The sequence below is a fragment of the Loxodonta africana genome, chromosome 2 (genome assembly GCF_030014295.1).
Source record: "Loxodonta africana isolate mLoxAfr1 chromosome 2, mLoxAfr1.hap2, whole genome shotgun sequence".
NCBI lineage: Eukaryota > Metazoa > Chordata > Mammalia > Proboscidea > Elephantidae > Loxodonta > Loxodonta africana.
Window position 1 is genome coordinate 232,566,797 of NC_087343.1, and position 23,435 is coordinate 232,590,231.

The 23,435-nt window shown below is 37.4% G+C and overlaps 1 pseudogene; it reads left to right on the top strand.

Annotated features, from left to right (window-relative positions):
• The first annotated feature begins 2,660 nt into the window (after positions 1 to 2,660).
• Positions 2,661 to 4,191, top strand: LOC135230410 (olfactory receptor 2W3-like; annotated as a pseudogene).
• Positions 4,192 to 23,435: the final 19,244 nt, after the last annotated feature.

Genomic DNA, 23,435 nt, shown 5'->3' on the forward strand with positions numbered 1-23,435 from the left:
ATAAAAAACATAACCGAATCCTCATTAACATGACCTAATCCTGCCTCATTTACATAATGACGCATGCTCCCAAAAAAGGGCCATAACCACAGGCATAACTAACTAACTAACCCGTTGCCCATCGAGTCGATTCTGACTCATAGCAACCCTATAGGATAGAGTAGAACTGGCCCATACGGTTTCCAAGGAGCTGCTGGTGGATTTGAACTGCCCACCTTTGGTTAGAAGCCAAGCTCTTAAACACTGTGCTACCAGGGCTCCAACCACAGGCATAGAGTGTAGGACTTACAACACATCCCAAAATGGAGAATAATTAGATCACATAAAGGAGGACAATCACACAATACTGGGAATCATGTCTTAGCTAAGTTGACACATGTTTTGGGTTGGCACAATTCAATCCGTGACAGCTAGTGACCTTTGTAATGTTCCGATACATTCAGAAAAAAAAAAGGAATCTGTCAATTCCTGTGGGTTAGTTTCTCTCTTTTAACAGTAGGAATTCAGTTCACGAAGGTGTGGTTTTAAATCATTTCTATAACTATAAACATAGGCATTGTTTCCAAGTATTTACAATGCCAGAATGAAGATTCTTTAGGATGTGTATTCACATATTGGGGGGGCATAATAAATACGAGACATATTTCTAGATGCAGAACTAATAGGTCAAAAATGGAATTTTATATATTTTTAAGGCCAGGTGTTTCTTCTTTTTAATACCATTATACAATGGCAAGAAATATGTATATTTTAAATGTTGATCTTTTATTTTTTTAAGATCCCTCCAAAGATACTATTCCAGAGTAAACTCACAAAAGTTTGGTAGAATATGCTCTTTTCCCCACACTTTTCCCAGTCATGTATATTATGAAGTTTTTCAATATTTATCTATTTAAAATTTGAATATCTTTATATATTAATCTTTATAGTCTTAATCATCAGTGAGAATATTTCCAGTGTTTATACGTTGCATTTTTTTTTTTTTTTTGTAAATCATTCGTTTTTTCTGTGAACTGCCTCTTCAACTTATTAACTATTTTTCTTTGGTTTCATCTTTTTGTTACGAATTAAAAAAATTAAAACTAAGAAAGGTAGACATTCAATTGTGACACTGAATTTCTAGCATTGCCAAACTTTAGAATTTGTTAGTAGTGCTTCTTTAAATGCAGATTCTTTTGAAATATGCGTTTTTTTGTATTTTGTTTCATATTTTTTTAAATTTTCTTGTGGCGAAAGTATACATACCAAAACATATACCATATCAATGACCCGTAAATATAAGATTAAGTGACACTGATTACATTCTTCAAATTGTGCAATCATTATCACTATTGTTGTTCAAGTCACACCAACATCATTAACCTACACTTGATGCCCACTGAAAAAAATTCTTCACAGATGTGTGAGAATTGGAGCCTTGGTGGTACAGTGGTTAAGAACTTGGCTGCTAACCAAAATGTTGAATTCAAATCCACCCGCTGCTCCTTGGAAACCCTATAAGGCAGTTCTACTCTGTCCTATAGAGTCTCTGTGAGTCAGAGTCCTCTCAATGGCAACTTGTGTGTGTGTGTGTGTGTGTGTGTGTGAGAGAGAGAGAGAGAGAGAGAGAACTACAGTTTTCCTGATGAGTTCTACCCAAATCCAAGATTTGGGAACAAACAAAAAAAACCTGTTATGCTTTCTTATAGTAGTTGTCATTTTTTTTCAATATTTAAGTATATAATTTATAATTTGTTTTGGTGTAAGTAGTGGAGTAGAGATCCACACTTTTTGCCCCGTAAATGACTAGTCAGTCACCAAATTATGTTTTGATTATATTTTCAATATATGTTTGGATATTTTTTGTGAATCATTTCCTCTCATTGGACTTTTTCTTCACCACCACCCTCCCCTCCAAACCCCTTGCCCCTTTCAGAATTGCCTTGCCTAGTCTCCTGGGCTTGTTTTCCCATTCCTTGTTTGTATAATACAACGGCTTTATTTATCCTACATAACAACTTTTGTGCTTAAAGTTCTTCCATGTTAAAAAGCAAATCTCAAAATATATCTGTAAAATAAGTAAGCCAGGCCTGATTAGGTGAGAAAACTATGAAAAACCAAATGAACTTTCCAAGATTTCACAATTGTGTAGTGTTGGACAAAGGATTGGACCATTTAAGTTTGGGACTGTAGAACAAGATGTTTTATTCTATTTCTTTATATTTGTCTCTAAGACTTGTAGTTTATCTCCACAAACATGGTTTGCTTTGAATGTGGTGAGACGTGTCTTTAGGATCAAAACTTGGTAAAGAGTTCTACATATAATGGATATTTCCTACATTCTGTTAATTGATTTGGAGTCCCTCCGTGGCATAGGGTCACTATGAATCTGAATCGACTCGAAGGCAACAGGTTTGGTTTTTCTTTTTGGGTGGCCTAAGCACTTGGCTACTAACCAAAAGCTTTGCACCTCAAATCTACCCAGAGGCACCTCAGAATAAGGGCCTGGTGTTTTACACCTGAAAGGTCACAGCCAGTGAAAACCCTAAGGAGTGCAATTCTACTTTGACACACATGGAGTCGCCATAAATTGGAAATGACTCTATGGCAAGTTTTATTGTTTCTAATTAATCAATTACTTGGGGACTTCATTTTGGGTCTCTGAGGTTTCTGCACGAGTTTAAGAACTTGGGTCTCTTGGAGAATAAATGGTTTGCCGTGACAAAATTTATCTTTCCCTTTCTTAAAATGAGCAATATCACCAGTGGTTAGGATATGACAATGCTAATCCAGATTTCCTGGGTTCAAACATCAAAGCTCTGTACCTGCACCTTCCTAGATATGGCAATTTACTTGTGTATATGCCTCAGTTTTCCTTTCTGAGGATAATAATAGTGCCAGTTCAGTATTATTGTTGTCAGGGTTAAATGAATAAATAAATGTAAAAAACTTAGAAGACTGCCTTGCTCAAAGGAAGCGCTCCCTTAATGTTGGCTGTTGTTGCTATTGTTTTTGTTATTACTAATATCATTATTTTTGTCTTCAGGTACAGTAGAGATGATGGATGTAACCAATAACAGCCCCCAAAGCCATTTCATCCTTTTGGGGTTTTCTGACCATCCCCATCTGGAGAGAATCCTTTTTGTGGTCATCTTGATTGCCTATCTCCTGACCCTTGTGGGCAACACTACCATCATCCTGGTGTCCCAGCTGGACCCTCACCTCCACACTCCTATGTATTTCTTTCTCACCCACCTCTCCTTCCTGGATCTCAGTTTCACTACCAGCTCCATCCCCCAGCTACTCTACAATCTTAATGGATATGACAAGACCATCAGCTACACTAGTTGTGCCATCCAGTTCCTTCTATGCCTGGGTCTGGGTGGTGTAGAGTGTCTGCTCCTGGCTGTCATGGCATATGACTGCTTTGTTGCAGTCTGCAAACCCCTACACTACGTGATCATGATGCATCCTCAGCTCTGCCTGGGTTTAGTATCTCTTGCTTGGGTCTGTGGGGTGGCCAACTCTTTGATTATGTCGCCAATGACCCTGTGATTATCCCGCTGTGGGTACCGCAAGGTTGACCACTTTCTGTGTGAGAAGCCAGCCTTGATTTGGATGGCCTATGTCAACTCAGCTGCAGTTGAAGGCATTGCCTTTTTTCTGGCAGTAGGCATCGTGCTATAACCCTTGGCTTTTATCCTAGTCTCCTATGGCTACATCGTGAAGGCTGTGTTAAGTATCCAGTCAACCTCAGGGAGACATAAAGCCTTCAACACGTGTGGCTCCCATCTCACTGTTAGTCTCACTTTTCTATGGAAACATCATCTACATGTACATGCAACCAGGAACCAGCTCCTCTAAGGCCCAGAGAAAGTTCCTAACCCTTTTCTACAACATTGTCACCTCCCTTCTAAACCCGTTGACCCATACCCTCAGAAACAAAGAGATGAAGGGGGCACTGAGGAGGCTAATGCTGGGTAACAGGGGGATAGGAAAGGAGTAAGGGCATCTCCTACCTATGAGCCAAGCCTTGACCACAATCTCCATTATGGGCCATTGATGGTGCCCGGAAGTATTGGATCTGGTCTTGGCCTGTGACTCCTCCCTTATTTGTGTTTTCTTGGGTCTCTAAAAGACTTTCAGTTCTGAAATAATACATCTCAATGTGTGAACTGCACAACACATACCACCCCACTATACTCCCTAGATGGTTAATAAAGAGGTCCAAAGAGCAAAGGGAGAAAACTTGTCACAAAGGTGAGTTTCCACCAACATATACCAGAGTGCCAAGTAGGAAACAGGTTTCTTAATCAGACACTTTGGTTTGTTGTTTGTTTTTAATTCATTTGCAGCATTCTAGATGTTTTTTGTCAGAATGATCATAAATCTTCTACCATCGCTGATCTCAACATGGACTAAGTGTCCCTTTTACATGGTAGCCATCAAACATTGGAATTCACCAAAGTTTGGTGTTTTCTACTTCCTGCTTTCTCATCCAAAGCCTTTCATCAAGTCTTACTATTTATTTTCTACCATTCACCATTAACATCTGGAACTTCTCCCATTCTCTTGTCTCAGATTCTAGATAAACTAAGAAGTTAACTTATAATAATGATACATGGGTCATTAACATCTGAAAGTATAATTATTTCTCAGGTATATTTTATTTTTTTAGAGAGAAGGACCTCATGTTTGTTAAGTTTCAGCTATGTGCCAGGTGCCTGTGATTCATCTGCTTTTCTCAGCAACTGTCTCAGGTCAGGATGATTACCATTATCTTCATTTTACCCACTTGGGATGTGAGATTTCCTCAAGGTGAACTGATCGAGGAATTAACTCCAAGTTCTGATTCCTAGTTCCTGCTGTTTTTACTGCTTAATGAATATTAAAAAGAATAAAAACGTTTAGCCATTCGATAAGTAGCTATCAAAGATACTTTGGGGTCTAAAGAGCCTGTGTAGCCCCCATTACTTGCATAACACAGTGCAGAGCTACTTCCACTTCTTGTGCAAACAAATCACCTAGAGATCTCATTAAAATACAGATTCTGATTCATTTCCTCTGTGGTGGGGATTCTGTTTCTACAAAGCTCCCAGTGGATGACCTTGCCACTGGTCCTCAGACCGCACTTTGAGGTTCAGGTCCAGGAAGTAGATGATCCAACACTTTCTTTATGAGCATCCAGAGGTCAGGTAGATTCTGCAAAAAGCCGAGTTAGCACTCATAAACCAAGGGGGAATAATGGGCAGGAGGGAATGAAAAGCCTGGCTGAGGGGGATCTGTTCTCAGTTTCCTCCATCCCACAGTCTCTTCCTTTCCACCATGGCCCATATCTATCCTGCCTTCCTAACCCCGTCTCCCCTATACCTCACCTGGGAGAATACTTGCTCAAAGGGCACCAGCCACTTGAGGTCATTGTGGACGAAACGGCCACTGAAAGAGAGTTTCCTGTGCTCCAATTTGACTCTGGTCTAAACATTCAAAACTGTTCTTTTAAATAAGTAATGATGTAGGTGGACTGATGGTGATTAAGGGTGTGAGGGTTACCTATGTTGCAGTTACAGTTTTCTCCTGAGTTAAGAAAAGGAAAGAAAAGAAAAAAAAAAAACTCCGCAATGGTTCCTAGTATAGACAACTGCTAAAAAGTGCTTTCAGGGATTCTCCCAACCAGTCCTCTTGGACAGAACTCATAGGAAGACCCAAGTGGATCCCATGATGCAGCCCTCTGGGCCCTGAAGTTGCCAGTGTTCCTTCCATCTGAAAAAATGCTCCAGAGAGAATACAAAAGGCTTGCCTAACTCTGAGGTACGAAAGTCATTGTTTTTCAGAGCGGCGAGTGACGCTTTCCCTCTGGATCATCCTCTTAACCTGTCACCAATAAAAATTGTTCCTCTGAAATTGTGTAAGAGACTTGACTCCCCGTGTCTAAACCAGGATAATATTGACTTTGCCTGAGCCCTATCTTCCCAGAAGATCATGGCAGCTAATAAATACCCCTCCCTTTTGTGTCCTAGGAACAACTAACTGCAGTTAAAAAAAAAAAAACACCCTTCACCATATAACTCAGATAAACCCTCTCTCCTCTCTCCCTCAGGACTCCTATAAGACTTGCAGATGACTCCCTTGTTTAATGGTTCTGTAAATCCCCGGGCCCATTCTTTTTCTTTGGGATATTCCTTACTAAAGAATGTTCTCTCTATTAAATAAATAAAACAATCTGTTGCCATCGAGTCGATACTGGCAATTCCATGTGTTGCAGAGTATAACTGCTTCATAGGGTTTTCTCGGCCATAATCTCTAGGAAAGCAGATTGCCAGATTGCCAGTAGGTTCAAACCACCAACCTTTGTGTTAGTAGTGGAGCACAAACTGCCTGGATAAAATTGTCCCCTCAATTGTGGGGGACATTTTGTCTTTCATAGCCATGTTTTCTACACCACGTTAAAGAAAGGCAGTTTAAAATAATTTCGGAATGAATTTGTCATTTTTTCTGGTAAATTCAGCATTCTTGTTATTGAGTTTTTAACTTTTTAAATTTCAACCACTTTTATGTGTATAAGCCAATGGCATTAATTATGTCCCCCATCTTGTACAACCATCACCCCTGTTTCCAAATATTTCATCACCCTTAAAAGGAACTCAGTAACCTTAAGTAGTACCTCTCCATTTCCGCCTTCCTACTTGCCTCTGGTGCGTAGTGGTTAAGTGCTATGGCTGCTAACCAAGAGGTTGGCAGTTCAAATCCACTAGACGCCCCTTGGAAACTCTATGGGGGCAGTTCTACTCTGACCTATGGGGCCGCCATGAGTCGGAATCAAGGGCAGTGGGTTTTTGTTGGTTTACTTGCCTCTGGCAGGAGCCCTGCTGGCACAAAGGTTAAGCACTTGTCTGCTAACCAAAAGGTGGGAGGTTTGGACCCACCAGACACTCTGTAAGAGAATTGCAGCCCAGGAAACCCTATGGGACGGTTCTACTCTTTCTGTGAGTCAGAATCAACACAATGGCACACAACAACAGCAACAAAAACCTACCTCTGTTAATAATAATAAACTTCAGTCTCTATACATTGCCTATTCTGGATATTTCATATAAGTGGGATCATAAAATATACGCCGTTTTATGTCTCACTTATTTACTCAGCATAGTATTTTCAAGGTCCATCCATATTGTAGCATGTATCAGAATTTTATTTCTCTTTGTGGTTGAATAATATTCCATTGTATGTGTAAACTACGTTTTATTTATCCATTCATCCATTGATGGACACTTGGGTTGTTTCTAGATTTTCGACTATTTTGAATAATTCTGTAATGAACATTGGTGCACAAGAATCTGTGCACCTGCTTTCGCTTCTTTTGGGTATACACCTAGAAGTGGAATTGCAGGGTCAGATGGTGGTATTATGTTTAACCTTTTGATGAACCACTCACACAGTTTTCACAGTGGTTTAACTATTTTATAATATCATTAACAGTGGTTGAGGATCCAATGTCTCCGTATCCCCACCAATACATGTTATTTTCTAATTTTCTGATAATAGCCATATTATACATGAGCATGGAATATCCTTCCATTTAGTAAAGTCTTCTTTAATTTCTTTTAAGGATTTGTGTGTGTGTGTGTGCGCGTGTGTGTGTGTGTGTGTGCTTTACGTGAAAGCTTACAGCTCAAGTTTATTTCTCAAACAAAAAGTTATATACGTATTCTTATGTGGCACTAGTTGCAATCCTTATAATGTGACAGTAACTACCCCAGACTGATTTCCAAAGTGTTTGTACCATCATTTTACATTCCCACCAGCAGCGTATGTGTTCCAGTCTCTCCACAGCCTGTCCAGCATTTATTATTCTGTGTTTTTTGGATTAATGCTAGCCTTGTTGGGGTGAGATGGTATCTCATCGCAGTTTTGATTTGCATTTCTGTAATGGCTAATGATCATGAGCATTTCCTCACGTATCTGTTAGCTGCCTGAATATCTTCTTTGAAGTGTCTGTTCATTTCCTTTGCCCATTTTTTAATTGTGTTATTTGTCTTTTTGTTGTTGAAGTTTTGTAATATCTTATAGATTTTAGAGATTAGACCCTTATTACATATGTCATAGTCAAAATATTTTTCCCATTCTGTAGGTTGTCTTTTTACTCTTTTGGTGAAGTCCTTTGATGAGCATAAGTATTTGATTTTTAGGAGCACCCAGTTATCTAGTTTCTCTTCTGGTGTTTGTGTATTGTTAGATATTTTTTCTATTCTGTTTATGCCATGTATTAGGGCTCCTAGCATTGTCCCTATTTTTTCTTCCATGATCTTTATCATTTTAGATTTTATATATATGTCTTTGATCCGTTTTGAAGTAGTTTTTGTGCATGGTGTGAGGTATGGGTCTTGTTTCACTTTTTTGTGGGTGGATATTCAATTAGGCCAGCACCATGTGTTAAAGAGACTGTCTTTTCCCCATTGAACAGAACGTGGGCCTTTGTCAAACATCAGCTGCTCATACGTGGATAAATTTACACCCAGATTCTCAATTCTGTTCCATTGGCCTATGTATCTGTTGTTGTACCAGTACCAGGCTCTTTTGACTACTGTGGTGGTATAATAAATAGGTTCTAAAATCAGGTAGTGTGATTTGTTCTTCTTCTTCAGTAATACTTTACTTATCTGGGGCTTCTTCCCCTTTCCATATGAAGTTGGAGGTGTGTTTCTTCATCTCATTAAAAAATGTCATTGGAATTTGGATCGGGACTGCATTGTGTCTGTAGATCACTTTGGGTAGAATTGACATTTTCAAAATGTTGAGTCTTCCTATCCATGAGCAAGGTATAATTTTCCAATTATGTAGGTCTCTTTTGGTTTCTTGCAGTAGTGTCTTGTAGTTTTCTTTGTATAGGTCTTTTAGGTCTCCAGTTAGATTTATTCCTAAGTATTTTCTCTTCTTGGGGGCTATTGTAAATGGTACTGATTTGGTGATTTCCTCTTCAAAGTTCTGTTTGTTGGTGTAGAGGAATCCAACTGAATTTTCTATGTTTATCTTGTATCCTGATACTTTTCTGAATTCTTCTAGTAGTTCCAGTAGTTTTCTTGTGGATTCTTTGGGGTTTTCTGCAAATAGGATCATATCATATGTAATTAGGGATATTTTTACTTCTTCCTTATCAATTTGGATGACATCAATTTCTTTAAATTTCTCTGGCTAGGACCTCTAGCACAATGTTGAATAAGAGTGGTGATAAAGGGCATCCTTGTCTGGTTCCTGTTCTCAAGGGAAACACTTTCAGACTCCTTCCATTTAGGATGAGGTTGGCTGTTGGCTTTGTATAAATGCCCTTTTTTTTTATTATGCTAAGGAATTTCCCTTCTATTTTCCTAATTTGCTGAGAGTTTTTATCATGAATGGGTGTTGAACTTTGTCGAATGCCTTTTCTGCATCAGTTGATAAGATCATGTGGTTCTTGTCTTTTGTTTTATTTATGCAATGCATTACATCAATTGTTTTTCTAATGTTGAGCCATTACTGCATATCTGGTATGAATCCCACTTGGTCATGGTGAGTTATTTCTTTGATATGTTGTTGAATTCTATTGGCTAGAATTTTGTTGAGGATTTTTGCACCTAAGTTCATGAGGGATATAGATCTGTAATTTTCTTTGTTTGTAGTGTCTTTACCTGTTTTGGTATCAGAGTTATGCTGGCTTCATAGAATGTGTTTGGGAGTATTCCATCCTTTTTTATGCTCTGAAATAACTTTAGTAGTAGTAGAGGTGATCCGACAGAATTCAGAAATTAACCAAGAATATCATTAATGTCACATCCAAGTAAAATTCTTTGAAGGTTATTCAAAAGCACTTGCAGCAATACATTGACAGAGAACTGCCAGAAATTCAAGCCAGATTCAGAAGAGGACATGGAACCAGGGATATCATTGCTTATGTCAGATGGATCTTGGCTGAAAGCGGAGAATATCATAAAAATGTTTACTTGTGTTTTATTCACTGTGCAAAGGCATTTAGCCGTGTGAACCATAATACATTATGGATAACATTGAAGAATGGAAGTTTCAGAACACTTAACTGTGCTCATGAGGAACCTCTACTTAGACGAAAGGCAGCCGTTTGAACAGAGCAAGGGAATACTGCACGGTTTAAAGTTAAGAAAAGTGTGGGTCAGGCTTGTGTCCCATCACCACATTTATTCAATCTATTTGCTCAGCAAATAATCTGAGAAGCTCAACTATATGAAGAAGAACGCTACATCACAATTGAAGGAAGACTCATTAACAACCTGACGTATGCCGATGATACAACCCTTTATTTGAAATGGATCTCTTCCAGTTGGTTGGCCAGGTAGCTGTCTTTCAAATTTCTTGGCGTATACCTGTGAGTTACTCCAGCGCTGCATCTGCTTTGTTGAAACATCTGAATTGGTATTCCATTAGTTCCTGCAGCCTTGTTTTTCCCCAATGCCTTCAGTGCAGCTTGGATTACTTCCTTCAGTACCATCACTTCTTGATCATATGCTACCTCCTGAAATGGTTGAAGGTCAGCCAAATCTCTGGTACAGTGACTTGGTGTATTCCTTCCATCTGCTTTTGATGCTTCCTGAGGCATTTAATATATTCCCCATAGAATTCTTCAATATTACTACTTAAGCCTTGAATTTTTTCTTCAGTTCTTTGAGCTTGAGAAATGCCAAGCATATTCTTCCCTTTTGGTTTTCTATCTCCAGGTTTTTGTACGTTTCGTTATAATACTTTGTCTTCTCAAGCTGCACTTTGAAAACTTCTGGTCAGCTCTTTTACTTCATCATTTCCTCCTTTTGCCATAGCTATTCCACATTCAAGAGCAAGTTTCAGAGTCTCTTCTGACATCCATTTTGGTCTTTTCTTTCTCTCCTGCCTTTTTAAAGACCTCTGCTTTCTTCATGTATGATGTCCTTGATTTCATTCCACAATTCATCTAGTCTTCAGTGATTAGTGTTTAATGAGTCAAATCTTTTTGTGAGATGTTCTCTAAATTCAGGTGGGAAATATTCAAGGTCATACTTTGGCTCTTGTGGACTTGTTTTAACATTCTTCAGCTTTAACTTGAACTTGCATATGAGCAATTGATGGTCTTTTTTGCAGTAGGCCCCTGGCCTAGTTCTGACTGATGGTATTGAGCTTTTGCATCGTCTCTTTCAGCAGAGGTAGTCTATTTGATTTCTGTGTATTTCATCCAATGAGGGTCACCTGTATAGTTACTGTTTATGTTGTTGAAAAAGGTATTTGCAGTGAAGAAGTCATTGGTCTTGTAAAAGTCTGTCATGCAATATCTGGCGTCATTTCTATCATGAACGCCATATTTTCCAATTGCCAATCCTCCACATTACAATTGCCAATAATTATCAATGCATCCTACTGGCATGTTCAGTCAATTTCAGACTGCAGAATTTTGTAAAACTTTTCAATTCCTTCATCTTTGGCCTGAGTGATTAGTGTGTAAATTTAAATAATGGTTGTATGAACTGATCTTCCTTGTAATATCACTGACAGCATTGTACTTCAGGATTGATCTTGAAATGTTCTTTTTGGCAATGAGTGTGATGCCCTCCCTCTTCAATTTGTCATTCCTGGTGTAATAAACCATATGATCGTCTGATTCAGGATGGCTGATACCGGTCCATTTCATCTTGCTAATGGCTAGGATTATTGATGTTTGTGCATTCCATTTCATTTTTGGTGACTTCCAAGTTTCCTAAACTGGTTTCTGTACTCAAAATTCTAGTTTATTTTTTGTCGTTGTTGTTTTTTTTGTTTGTTTTTTCTGTTACTTGGCTGTAGTTATGGTTTGGGAAGTAACCAGAAATTGTGGTATATGTCTGGAGAAGGTTTGGCACCCTCCTGCAAAGGAATACCTTCATGTGGGTTTAGTATTGGTGTCCAGGTGATTGGAAGAGAACATCCTCAGGCAGGGGATGAGGAGCTGCATTCTCTGGCTGTGGATTATTGTGGGAGATCATGGTATTCTAATATCAACTCAAATGTTATGATCAACTCAAATGATACCATTCCCATTATTTGGATTGTACTCTCTTGCAAACAAATATCAATTTTCACGCAAGGCCTCTAAACTTTACAGTCAATTTGCATTGTGATTCACCAATGCACTGAATCTGACTTTGCATTTGGTTTATCTAAATTACGATATGGGTTCTTCCAAGGCAGGTATCTATGGCCTCTGGTGCTCTATCCATACAGTGAGCTGGAAAGCTGTAGTCCTGAGATTATGTTATTTCTAGTACGTAGGTAACAGCCACCTAGTCCTTGCTCTTATTTCTCACTGTAATAACAAGTACATTGACCCCTAAAATGCTGTTCTCTATAGATAATTGATGCCAGACAAGACAGATAATATATTTATTTACTGTTTGAACATGAATGCTGTGAAATTTCAGTGGCCCATTATCCACTATCATTGAAGTCATTACTACCTTCAAATATAATCAGATCCAAAAATCAGACTTATGCTTATCATTCACATACTTCTCAGGCACTAGTTCCAGTAACATGTTTAGAATACATCAGAATTCAGGCAGAAAAAGAGACACCACTCAGTGCATGCCTAATTTGGAAGTTGTTAATATAGAGATGTAGAGGATACTGTAAAAGCTGAGCGATCCAAATAAAAGAAGCCAGCACCAAAACTTTAAGGTTTAAGCACACATAGTTGTGGTTATCAAGAGCTCCTTAGGGAACTGCTAAAATTACCAAGTAATTTTGCGATCTTTCACCAAGTATCTCAGTCAGGAGCAGAAAAACATTTCCTAAAAATTCTCAATAAACTGAAACCCATATCTTCCCAATTGCTTGTTATTATCTTAGAGAATCTTTCCCAATTTTCCAGTGAAGGTATTATTTCTGTATCTTTTGGGATAATAGTCACTTGTGCCACAAAAACATTGCATTGGGTGTGGGGGCCCCAGCTTAGAGCAGGAGGAATTGTCATACCTCTTGCTCAGTCCTGGCCCCCTGGAGGAGGACCTCTATTTTTATTTCTATTACTTTCTTCTTTCCAAAGGAGGAGTCTGATGATCTCCAAGCTTGGACTGTATGACATGCCTTCTCAGTGGCTTCCCTAATCGTGATTCCAGGACATAACATCATCATCAGTTTATCCTTCCACTGGCGATGTACCTTTGCAATGAAATCATCAATACTCTTATGTGCCAGGGAAATGACCTAGACCAAGGTTTCCGCAGTGCTCAAAGCTAAAAACCCATGCTCCCATTCCCACCTGATGCAGTATGATCATTGCCTGGTCCTCATTTTCCCATGACTTGGTAGTAATGCAAGGCATATCCTATAGCTAGGCGGTTCTATCGAACATTTAAGGACAATTACCGTTCTTTGTTCATAAAATCTTCCAGATGGGGGGAAAAAAAAGGAAAAAGTACTTTCCAATTTTTTTTTTTATTAAGTCAGTATTACCTTGGTACCAAAATCTTTAAGAAAGGAAAGGTAGTAGCCAGACTCAATCAGGATTACAAACTTAAATATATTAACCAAAGTAAGAACACCAAAAGGAGCAATAACTAAAAATATAATTAATCATGACCAAATTATATTTTTTATAAAATATAATATTTGAGACTAACAATACACTGGATGTGGTTAATATTCCCTAATGGAGAACAAACTCCATGGCCTCTTTTCTCCCCCCAAACTCCCAGCAAGACCTTAACTTTTTTCTAAGTTTATATCCATCCGTCCATCCGTCCATCCGTCCGTCTGTCCATCCGTCCGTCCATCCATCCATTATCTATCATCATCTATTTATCTATCCTCTATCTGTCATCTATCTATCTGTCTTGTATATATATATTTTTTTAGTTTATATATAGTCATCCATGCATGGAAGAAGAATGGGGATATATATTTAATATATATGCATATATTTCTCAAAGAGAAACATGAATAAATTGTACAAAAATTCAGTTTAATTAGGTGTTTCCAGGTTTGAAATTGACTTCTATTCTTATTTGAAGATTGATATGAGGATTTTTGTATTAGGTATCTTGACTGTAACTGTTCTGAAAACTTCAGGCACCTGGGATTAAGCGATTATAAAGAAGTTCTGAAAACCTCAGGGATTATAATCTCAGTTTGCTATTTTCCAGGAATGCAATGAGCCAGATTCCCCTTTGAGGGAATTCCACATTGCTATATAAACACACTGAATACTGTCATGTTTTCACAAGTGTTATGACAATCTCTGTCCTGCGGGGTTGGGGTGGGGGAGATGAGCTAATAATACCGTATTCTTAAAACGGTGCCTCAGCAGCTTCTTCTCCCAGACACAGACACACCACTCCGTAGATCCATCTGGGTAAGTGTCTCTAGATCTCTCAGGTGAGAACAAGGCAGGTTGTGAGGAGAGGGACTTTGGGCCCACAGCCTGGGTTTCTACGAGCACTTGAGATTAGACCTGAGGTCTCTACTTCATCTCACAGATTTTTCATATAGGGTATTGTAGATATTCTATAATATGTACATTGGATATAATTTGGAAACATTGTATAGTCCATTCATTGTATATGTGTATGTATGGATATGTATGTATATATATAATTTTTTCTAACATTTTCGATCTTTATTACTTAATAGAGGATATTATTAAATCATGTATTGCCACAGTTGCTGTTCATTTCAGAACTTAAAATTTTATCATACTCTTCCTGCATATAACCATTTATTTAATTTTATTATCTATGTGTATGTACAATAAACATTTTATATGTTTATTTTTTTTAATAAATATTTTGGATTACATGAAATTAATAAAATTGTGTCTTTCAGGTTTTTCAGTATATATAGTAATTTAGGATACCTTAGACATCCTTATATAAACATTTCTGTTTAGTATTACTTTAGGATGAGTTTAAGTATCATTGGGATGTTAGGCACTGTTATGGATTGAATTGTTTCCCCCCAAAATGTATGTCAACTTGGCTAGTCCATGATTCCCAGTATTGTGTGGATGTCCTCTATTTTGTGATATGTTGTAAAGTATAACCTCTAGGAGGCTAACAAGACAGGATTAGAGGCAGTTATGTTAATGAGGCAGGACACAATCTACAGGATTAGGTTATATCTTGAGGGAGTCCCTTTTGAGATGTAAAAGAGAGAAGCAAGCAGAGAGGAGAGAGACCTGACTACCACCAAGATAAAAGAGGCAGCAGTGGAGAATGCCCTTTGAACTTGGGGTCTGTGCACTGAGAAACTCCTAGAGCAGGGGAAGATTGATGACAAGGACTTTTCTCCAGAGCTGACAGAATGAAAAAACCTTCCCCTGATGCTGGAGCCCTGGATTTGCACTTTCAGCCTCCTAGTCTGTGAAAAAATTTCCATTTGTTAAGGCCATCCACTTGTGGTATTTCTTTTATAGCAGTACTAGATAACTTAGACAGGTTCATACAAGAAAGCTGTAGAATATAATTTGGGTGCATATTCAAATCTAGTATTTTCATATCTTACAATAATATTTTAAAATATAGCAAAGCATGGACTTCTAATAAAATTATACAGTACAATAGAAGGTATTTGATCTAACATCATATGCCATCTTATCTGGTCATTGTAAAATAAATTTACTAATTCATATTTATAAGAATTATAAGCCTTCATTCTGGACATTATATAATATACATTATAATGTTATAATGTTAAGCCTGCATTCTGGACATTATATAATATATCCTATCTTGCTGTTTTCAATTCTGTAGCAAATGCAACTACTATCATCAATATTTTCTAGTTGAGTAGATGAATTTTATTTTATAAATAAAAACATATCTAAGATCCAAACCAAACCCACTGCCGTAGAGTTGATTCCAACTCATAGCGACCCTATAAGACAGAGTAGAACTGCCCGATAAAGTTTCCAAGGAGCACCGTGTAGATTCGAACTGCTGACCTCTTGCTTAACAGCAGTAGCACTTAACCACTATGGCACCAGGGTTTCCATATCTAAGATGCTTAGGGGAAAATGTTTGTCCTCTGTTAAAAATTTTGTGTTCTCTAATGGATTTTGACTTTCTATTTGTTCAAAATTTCAGTAACAATTTCCTAATCAAGGCTTTCCATAGGAAAGTGTTTCACATAAACAATTTAAATACAAAATTTCAAATTAATGCAGAATCAAGTACATAGTTTTATCATACATTTTGTTGTCAGCCTGCTGTAAAAAGAGAAACAGATATGATGTCTAAGTGAAAAACAAAAGACAATTAACAATGGTGACAGTGGTTTTCTTTTTCTGAACCCCAAAGCCTTGAGGATATAATTTTTAAAAACATGGACAATACAAATCCATTGTTTCTGTCCATGCTATTCTCCAAGTACTTATCAAGTTCTGTCCCCTTTCCATAATACTGACTGTGGTGGCTGTTCTGGTATTGAGGAAGGAAGGAGCAGAACAGAGTGAGGTTATTGGGGAAATCCTGATGCTTTTCCTGCAAAAGTAATATCATGTTTTTTTGCGTGAAAAGGTAAGGGCGCAGTGCTCCCATTTCTCTTCCTGATATTTGATTAATATGATGATAAAAGAATCTGCAAACCACAGGTCAGAAAGTCACTGAGATCCTTTCCATTACTGTGATCATGAAAGTACTATTGTTAGGCAGAATGTTACTGTTTCTAAGGGATAGTTCAGTGAGTTGCTCCAGATTGTTTTTTTTTCCTTTAATCTTAAGAGTTTACAGTGATTCCTCTTCTTCTAATTATTCTCATGGTATATTTTATTGCCTTGAGCCTGGGAATATCTCTGTAGCAGGAAGGTGCTTTCAGTTGTACCTCACCATTCACCTTATTGCCCCCCCAATGGAAAATATCACCCATATTTTGGGGGAAACTACCGCCATTGATGTAATTCAAGATCATGCCAAGTTTTCCTTTTAAATTATCTTGTATTTTTTCCTTCCACAATTTTATATTTACATTAGCATTTCATTCCTAGGGTGGACTTCCACCATCCCCAAACATGACCTGTGCTTTTCTTCCTGGTCCTCTCTATTCTGCCAGCCAGATTTGGGGCGTGAAAAGATCATGCTTCTCCTATCACCAGTGATAACCAGATTCATAGCTCATAGGGCAGTTTCAAGCCTCTTATCCCTTTCATTCTTCTTTCACGTAGTCTTAAATAAAACATAGAAGATGATGTTGGGGAGGACAATAGCAATGATGTTGATCAATAGAATGAGAGTGACAACATACAAATTTTTATTTTATAACCTCTAACATAAATTTTTATCATCTATTTGCCAGGATAGTGCTAATTTTTTTTAATTATCTCATTCTAACTCCCTGATGAACCCAAGAAGTATACATGTTTTAATCATTTCAGATATGAAAGCAGATAGGTGCTTTACTCATTTTCTTTTCTTTAAATATGTTAAAAGATAGCAAATGTTCTTCGGTCTTATATTCAACTAAAAGAACTCCTCCTTCTTTTGACTTCTGAACTACCCAGGATGACAACCCACTCAACTGGCACTTGTCTCTGGGCCATCAGATGACCCTTTGCTCACAGGATTATCCATCACTGTGGATGTGGTTTGAGTCTTAAGTTTCATGACACAGAAAAAGTGAAGTTTTTATTAGAGCCATATGGGGAATTGGTTTGCTAGTTTATCCTTAGTATATCTCAGCTGTTTGTGGAAACTTTTCAAAGCAATACCCTGTTTTTTTAATGCTATTTTTGCTATTTGTATGGCTATTGCATTTTCCCAGTTAACACTTAGATCTTTCCTTAATACAGACCTTTCCAAACATGATGTTTTGGGAATTTCCTTCTGTTTTAGTCTCCCTGAAATCCAGAGTAAGACATCTTAAAACACATGTCTCCTCTTTGGCCATCAGTGCCTTCTTCAGTGTGAAAATGAGAATTTTTCTGCTTGATATCTGAAGTCAGCACCCTGGATTCATTTGAGAAAGGTGTATACCTAGATCATGATTCTTGTGACCATCTGTTTATTAATCAGAGTTCCTGTAGTCCTGGTGAGCAAGGTGATACACAGGTAAGAGAACTGATAATTGTAGATATTTAATTATTTTATCTCACTTTCTTAAAGTATCTAATTTTTAATGTATGACTGAAATTTTCACTGTATTTAGTTAAATAAAAAGCTATACAAAATTTACAAATATATCCATATGTTTATGAAGTATGTAAGGATGAACGGTTTGTTTTACTGAAAGTGGTATCTGATTCATACATTGTGGAGGGAGCTAGACTATAGACTAACGTTATTTTGCATTAAGCCATTGCATTGCTTGTGAAATTATAGTAAGTTGCAACTACATGACAATCAAAAATTTGCTAACTGGCGTTATAGTAAGTATGTCACTTAATAAATTGGATGAGAAAGAGTAGTCATTTAATGAATCAACTGTGAAATGCACATGTTAGAAAAATAACTAATATTTTTTGGGAGTATAGTCTAAGAATTTCCTTAGAGCATTATTTCCATAAACTTATCTGAAGGTTATGGAACCTTTTCTAACTTCTGTTAGAAAAGTTGTGTTTAATAAATGTCAACGCTGCAATTATCCTCATTAAATTTTCAGATTCAAAAGCAAATAATTTCCGTGAGTTGCCAAATTTCATATTTTCAGAGATCTTTAAATTGGTAATGCCTGAATTATATTAACTGGATTGAAACAAAATGTCTTCATTCCCACATGAAGGTAGGAACTGTTTTTATGAGCAGCAAGCGCATTGTGCAGCCGTTAGTGGTTACCTATGCGATAGCGAAGTCCACAGCAACAATAGTGAGGGGAACAGCAGTGTTAATTGATTTCCTGCTGATCACAGATAACTAGACTTTACCAGCTTTATTTTCACCCTGTTGGGATGGAAATTAAATTGTTTAATATTTGAGAGTATTTTGGGGGGAATCAGATTAAAAAACAAACAAACAGAACGAAACAAAACATAATCACCACATACTAGAATTCTGTCACTGTCCCATGAGCACAGTTTAGTAAAAGAGCCTAGAATTACTATGGTTATTTCTCTCTAATTGAGGCAGAGGTACAGCTAGGGTTACAAGAAATTTTCACCTCTAAAGTAATGTGCAAGTGGAACCAAATAAAAATGAAAATATAGTCATCACTTCTCTAACACTTATTTAACAGGGAAGCTTCTAAGATCTCATTTAACTCTGTGAAGAAGTGCGAGATAGTTAAATTTTAATTTTTCCCAAATTACACAGGTCACTGTAAAACAGAGAGTTCAGATAAATTGCCCAAATCTACAGTACCTGTTGTGTTTCAGAAATTACGTAGGTTGAGGTTTTTTTTTTTGAGGTCAGCTCAGAAAAAATAACTGACACTCTCAACAATCCTATTGAAATAATCTATTTATGAGGGCCTAGCTTCACCATATATAAAATTTCCTCCATGCCAATTGAACAAGTATGGTGGGACCCGAAATGTGCCAATACACATTGCTACAGAACTCAGAAAAGGAGGGTGAGAATGATTGCACCACTTAAAGAATATAGTCAATGTCACTGAATTGTACACTTAGAAATTGATAAATTGGTGTGTGTTCTGCTGTATATATTCTCAACAACAGGAAAAATAAAAAAATTATAAAAAGGGGGTGGGCAGGACATTAACATATGGTCCAGGTCTTCAAGTGACACGAAACTGAAAATAAAATGTCAAGGAGTTCTGAAAGACATAAATTCTGAGTTGAATTTTGATAGATAAATCAGTATTAATTGATAAATTTTGGAAATGGTAATGATGAAGAACTATATTGTAGATAGTGGTGATGTTTGTGATAATGGAAATGATACATTTGTGTGGTTCTGTCTCTTGTCTTTCTCACCAGATATTCACAATAAGCTCTTATTTCTCCATTAAGATGAACACTCTTCCTGGATATATTAGTAAAAGTTTTTTTGTTTTTTTTTTTAATTTTCAAGTTGTCATTGGTATCTCAAGAAACATCTTCCTTCTTGTCATCCACACAAGCACATTATTTCTAGATCACAGGCCAAAGCCCACAGATTTGACCATTGGTCTCTTGGCCCTCACCCACATAGTGATGATCGTCACCACGGTGATAATGGTGTCTCTAGACATATTAGACATATTAGGGTCACACAATGTTCAGGTTGACTTAACGTGTAAGGCCATGCCCTACTTGAAGACAGTGATGAGGGACCTCTCCATCTGCACTATCTGCATGCTGAGTGTGCTCCAAGCCATCACCATCTGCCCCAGCAACTCCTGGTTAGCAAAGTTCAAACATCAACCCTTTCACTACATCCTATGTTTATTTCTTCTCTTTTTTGTTCTCAACTTGCCCCTAAGTGGCATCATCATTATCTATACATCTGCCGTCCCTAATGGAACCAAGGAAAATATTTTGGTTTTCACTGAACACTGTGCTCTTTGGCCCATGAGATAGAGTTACATGTGCCTGTTTCTCACAATGAAAACATTCATAGATGGCTTCTTTATAGGAATCATGCTCATCTCCAGTGGCTACATGGTGATTTTATTGTGCAGGCATAAAAGGCGGTCAAAATACCTCCACAGCATCTCTATCTCCCCAATAGCATCTCCAGAGACCAGAGCCACCCAGACTCTCCTGATATTCTTGATATTATTTGTGGTCATTAACTGGTTTGAGTTTCTTGTTTCTTTGGACATTATCTTGGCACTTACTTTGGATAAATGATCCAGTTTCAATATGTTTTCGGATACTCATGGTCAATGGCTACTCTTCAATTAGTTCTGTTATATTAGTCAGTTCTAATAAGCGTATAATCAAGGTTTACTTTACTTTATGTTGGAATAACATTACTCAGCCCTGGAAGCGCAGTGGGTAAGAGCTCAGCTCCTAACTGATGGCTTGGTGATTGGAATTCACCAGCCGCTCCAGGTAGAACTATGTTACAGTCTACTTGAGTGCAGATTTATGGCCTTGAAAACCCTGTGGAGGACAATTCTACTCTGTCTTCTAGGATCTCTGTGAGTTGGAATTGAACCCATGGAAAGTGGTTTGGTTTGTTTTTTTGGGAAGAACATTTCATGTTTAGTGCTTCAATGATAGAGATTTCCAAAAAAGTACATCATACTGGCATGAAACATTAACATATGGCAGAAGGTTTGCTTTTGAATTAACTCTAAAATATAGATTTGTATACCTTTCGTTGTGCCTGAGTAAACATGATTTATAGGGATGGAAATAATATCATAGAAAATCTACTCAGTAACCATGTTGATTAAGTGTTTTTATATATTTGTAGATTATATTGTGTCTTAGTTCTTTCACTGGTGTAAAATATTACTAGGAACTTGCTGATTTAAAATGAAATGATTTTCTTGCAATTCTGTATGTGTAAGTCCAACACTGCTCTCACTGGGCTAGAATGGATTTGTCAGCAGGGATGATCTCTTGGCCTGAGGCTCCAGGGAAGAATCCATTTTCTTGCCTTTTCCTTCTTGTAGAGACGACTTGCATTCCTTGGCTTGTGTCCCTTTTCTCTACCTTAAAGTTCATGATTTTTGCATCCCTCTGACCATTCTTCCTGTATAACATCTCACCCTTTGATCCTAAATGGGAAACATTCTCTGCTTTTCAAGGTTCATGTGGACAATTTAGACCCATCTGACTAACCCAGAATAAGCTCCCCGTCTCAAAATCCTTAAACTTCGTTACATACACAAAGTGCCTTAGGGTGTGGACATGTTTGGGGGACAATCACTGTTTTTAATGAGGTTTTATTTGAGTTATTTTGTCTCAAGTTGTGTGTATGTGAAATTGATTTTCTCGTTATGTAAATATATTTTGTTTGGTCTTAAGAAGCAAGTTAAGTGTAACTCCCCCTGCTTTTGGAAGCATAAATGCCATGGATTCTAGCCATAAGTGTCGGGTTTGATAAAGTGTTTCCAGCCAAACAGATATTAATGTGCTGTGAGTGGACCAGGAGTTCACGTGCAATGAAGTATTCTTTTCTGCCTTCTAGTTTTTAGGTGCCACTATTGGCCTTGGTCATTTGTCATTTTTTTTTTTTTTGATATTTCTAAATGTGAATATATTTTCATTAATTGCTTGCAATTTGATGAGTTTTACAAATAGAAAATTTTCATGTGTTTTACCAGTTATGAATTTTAAACTACTACCTTTATGACTATTGTTTCCCTCTTTGTAGCCTCTCTTCTGAAATTCTATTTAGATATTTGGTACTCCTTCTCAGCAAAATCTCCATATTGCCCTGATGGCACCGTGGTTGAAGGGCTCGGCTGCTAACTGAAATGTTGGTGGTTTGAATTCATCAGCCTCTCCATGGGAGAAAGATGTGGCAGACTGCTTCTATAAAGATTGCAGTCTAGGAAACCCTATGGGGCAATTCTACTCTGTCCGATGAGTCAAAACCAACACCATAGCAAAAAGTTTGGGTTTGAGCTTCTTAGAGTGACCTCCATATTGTTCACCGTCCCTATAAATATTTCCCATTCCCATTTTTCCGTATTAAAAACTGGGTAGTTTTTTCATCTCATTCTTCAAATCTGATAATTCCTTCAAATATAATAATCTAATATTACCTGAGCTACTGAGGTCTCTATTTATTCTCCTTTGTATTTATTATCATCCTCTCTCACTAAATTATAAGCTCCATGAGGTCATTCATTTTTCGTTTTCTGTTTTATCCTTCAACACTTGATGAGTTTCAGACTATATAATCAATGAATAAATAGTTACAAAATACATGAATGAAAATGAATACATCTGATAATATGGCCTAATGATTGAAATAAACTCTGTCCTTGTATATTAGTGTTGGCTATTTTTTTTTTTAATATATAAAACCACTCAAAATAGAGGCTTACGCAATCATTTCTGTTTTGCTGATACATTTATGGGTCAGCTGGGCAGTTCTGCTGATCTGAACCAGGGACAAACTTGGCAGATCTGGGCTTGGTTCACTCCTGTATCACTCATTAGCTGGAGTTTCTGTGGGCCTGGCTATTCTAAGATGGTTTCAATCAGATGTCTGGCAGTATCCTAGCTGTCAACCTACTGAAGCAACAGGTGTCAGTGGGGTGTGTAGCCCAGACTCATTCTTATGGGAATATTAATATTTGGAGAGACATAGAGATATAGGAAGAATCTTGAGGTCTTAGCTCAGAACTAATGCAATATTGCTTCAGTTGCTACATTATATTATATTAACCAATGCAAATCAAAAGGCCATCCCACACACCATGGGTGAAAGAATACATTCTATCTTGGTGAAAGGGTAAAGATCAGGGACGGGGAAATTTGTTTTCATTTTCTCCTATTGCCCATACCTGGTAATTCAAGTGAGGATAGTCAGCATGCACACAAACAGACGCCAGTAGAGTTGAAGTCATATTCAGACATAAACTTCACTAATCTTAGTTTTATAAAATTGATTTTTTAA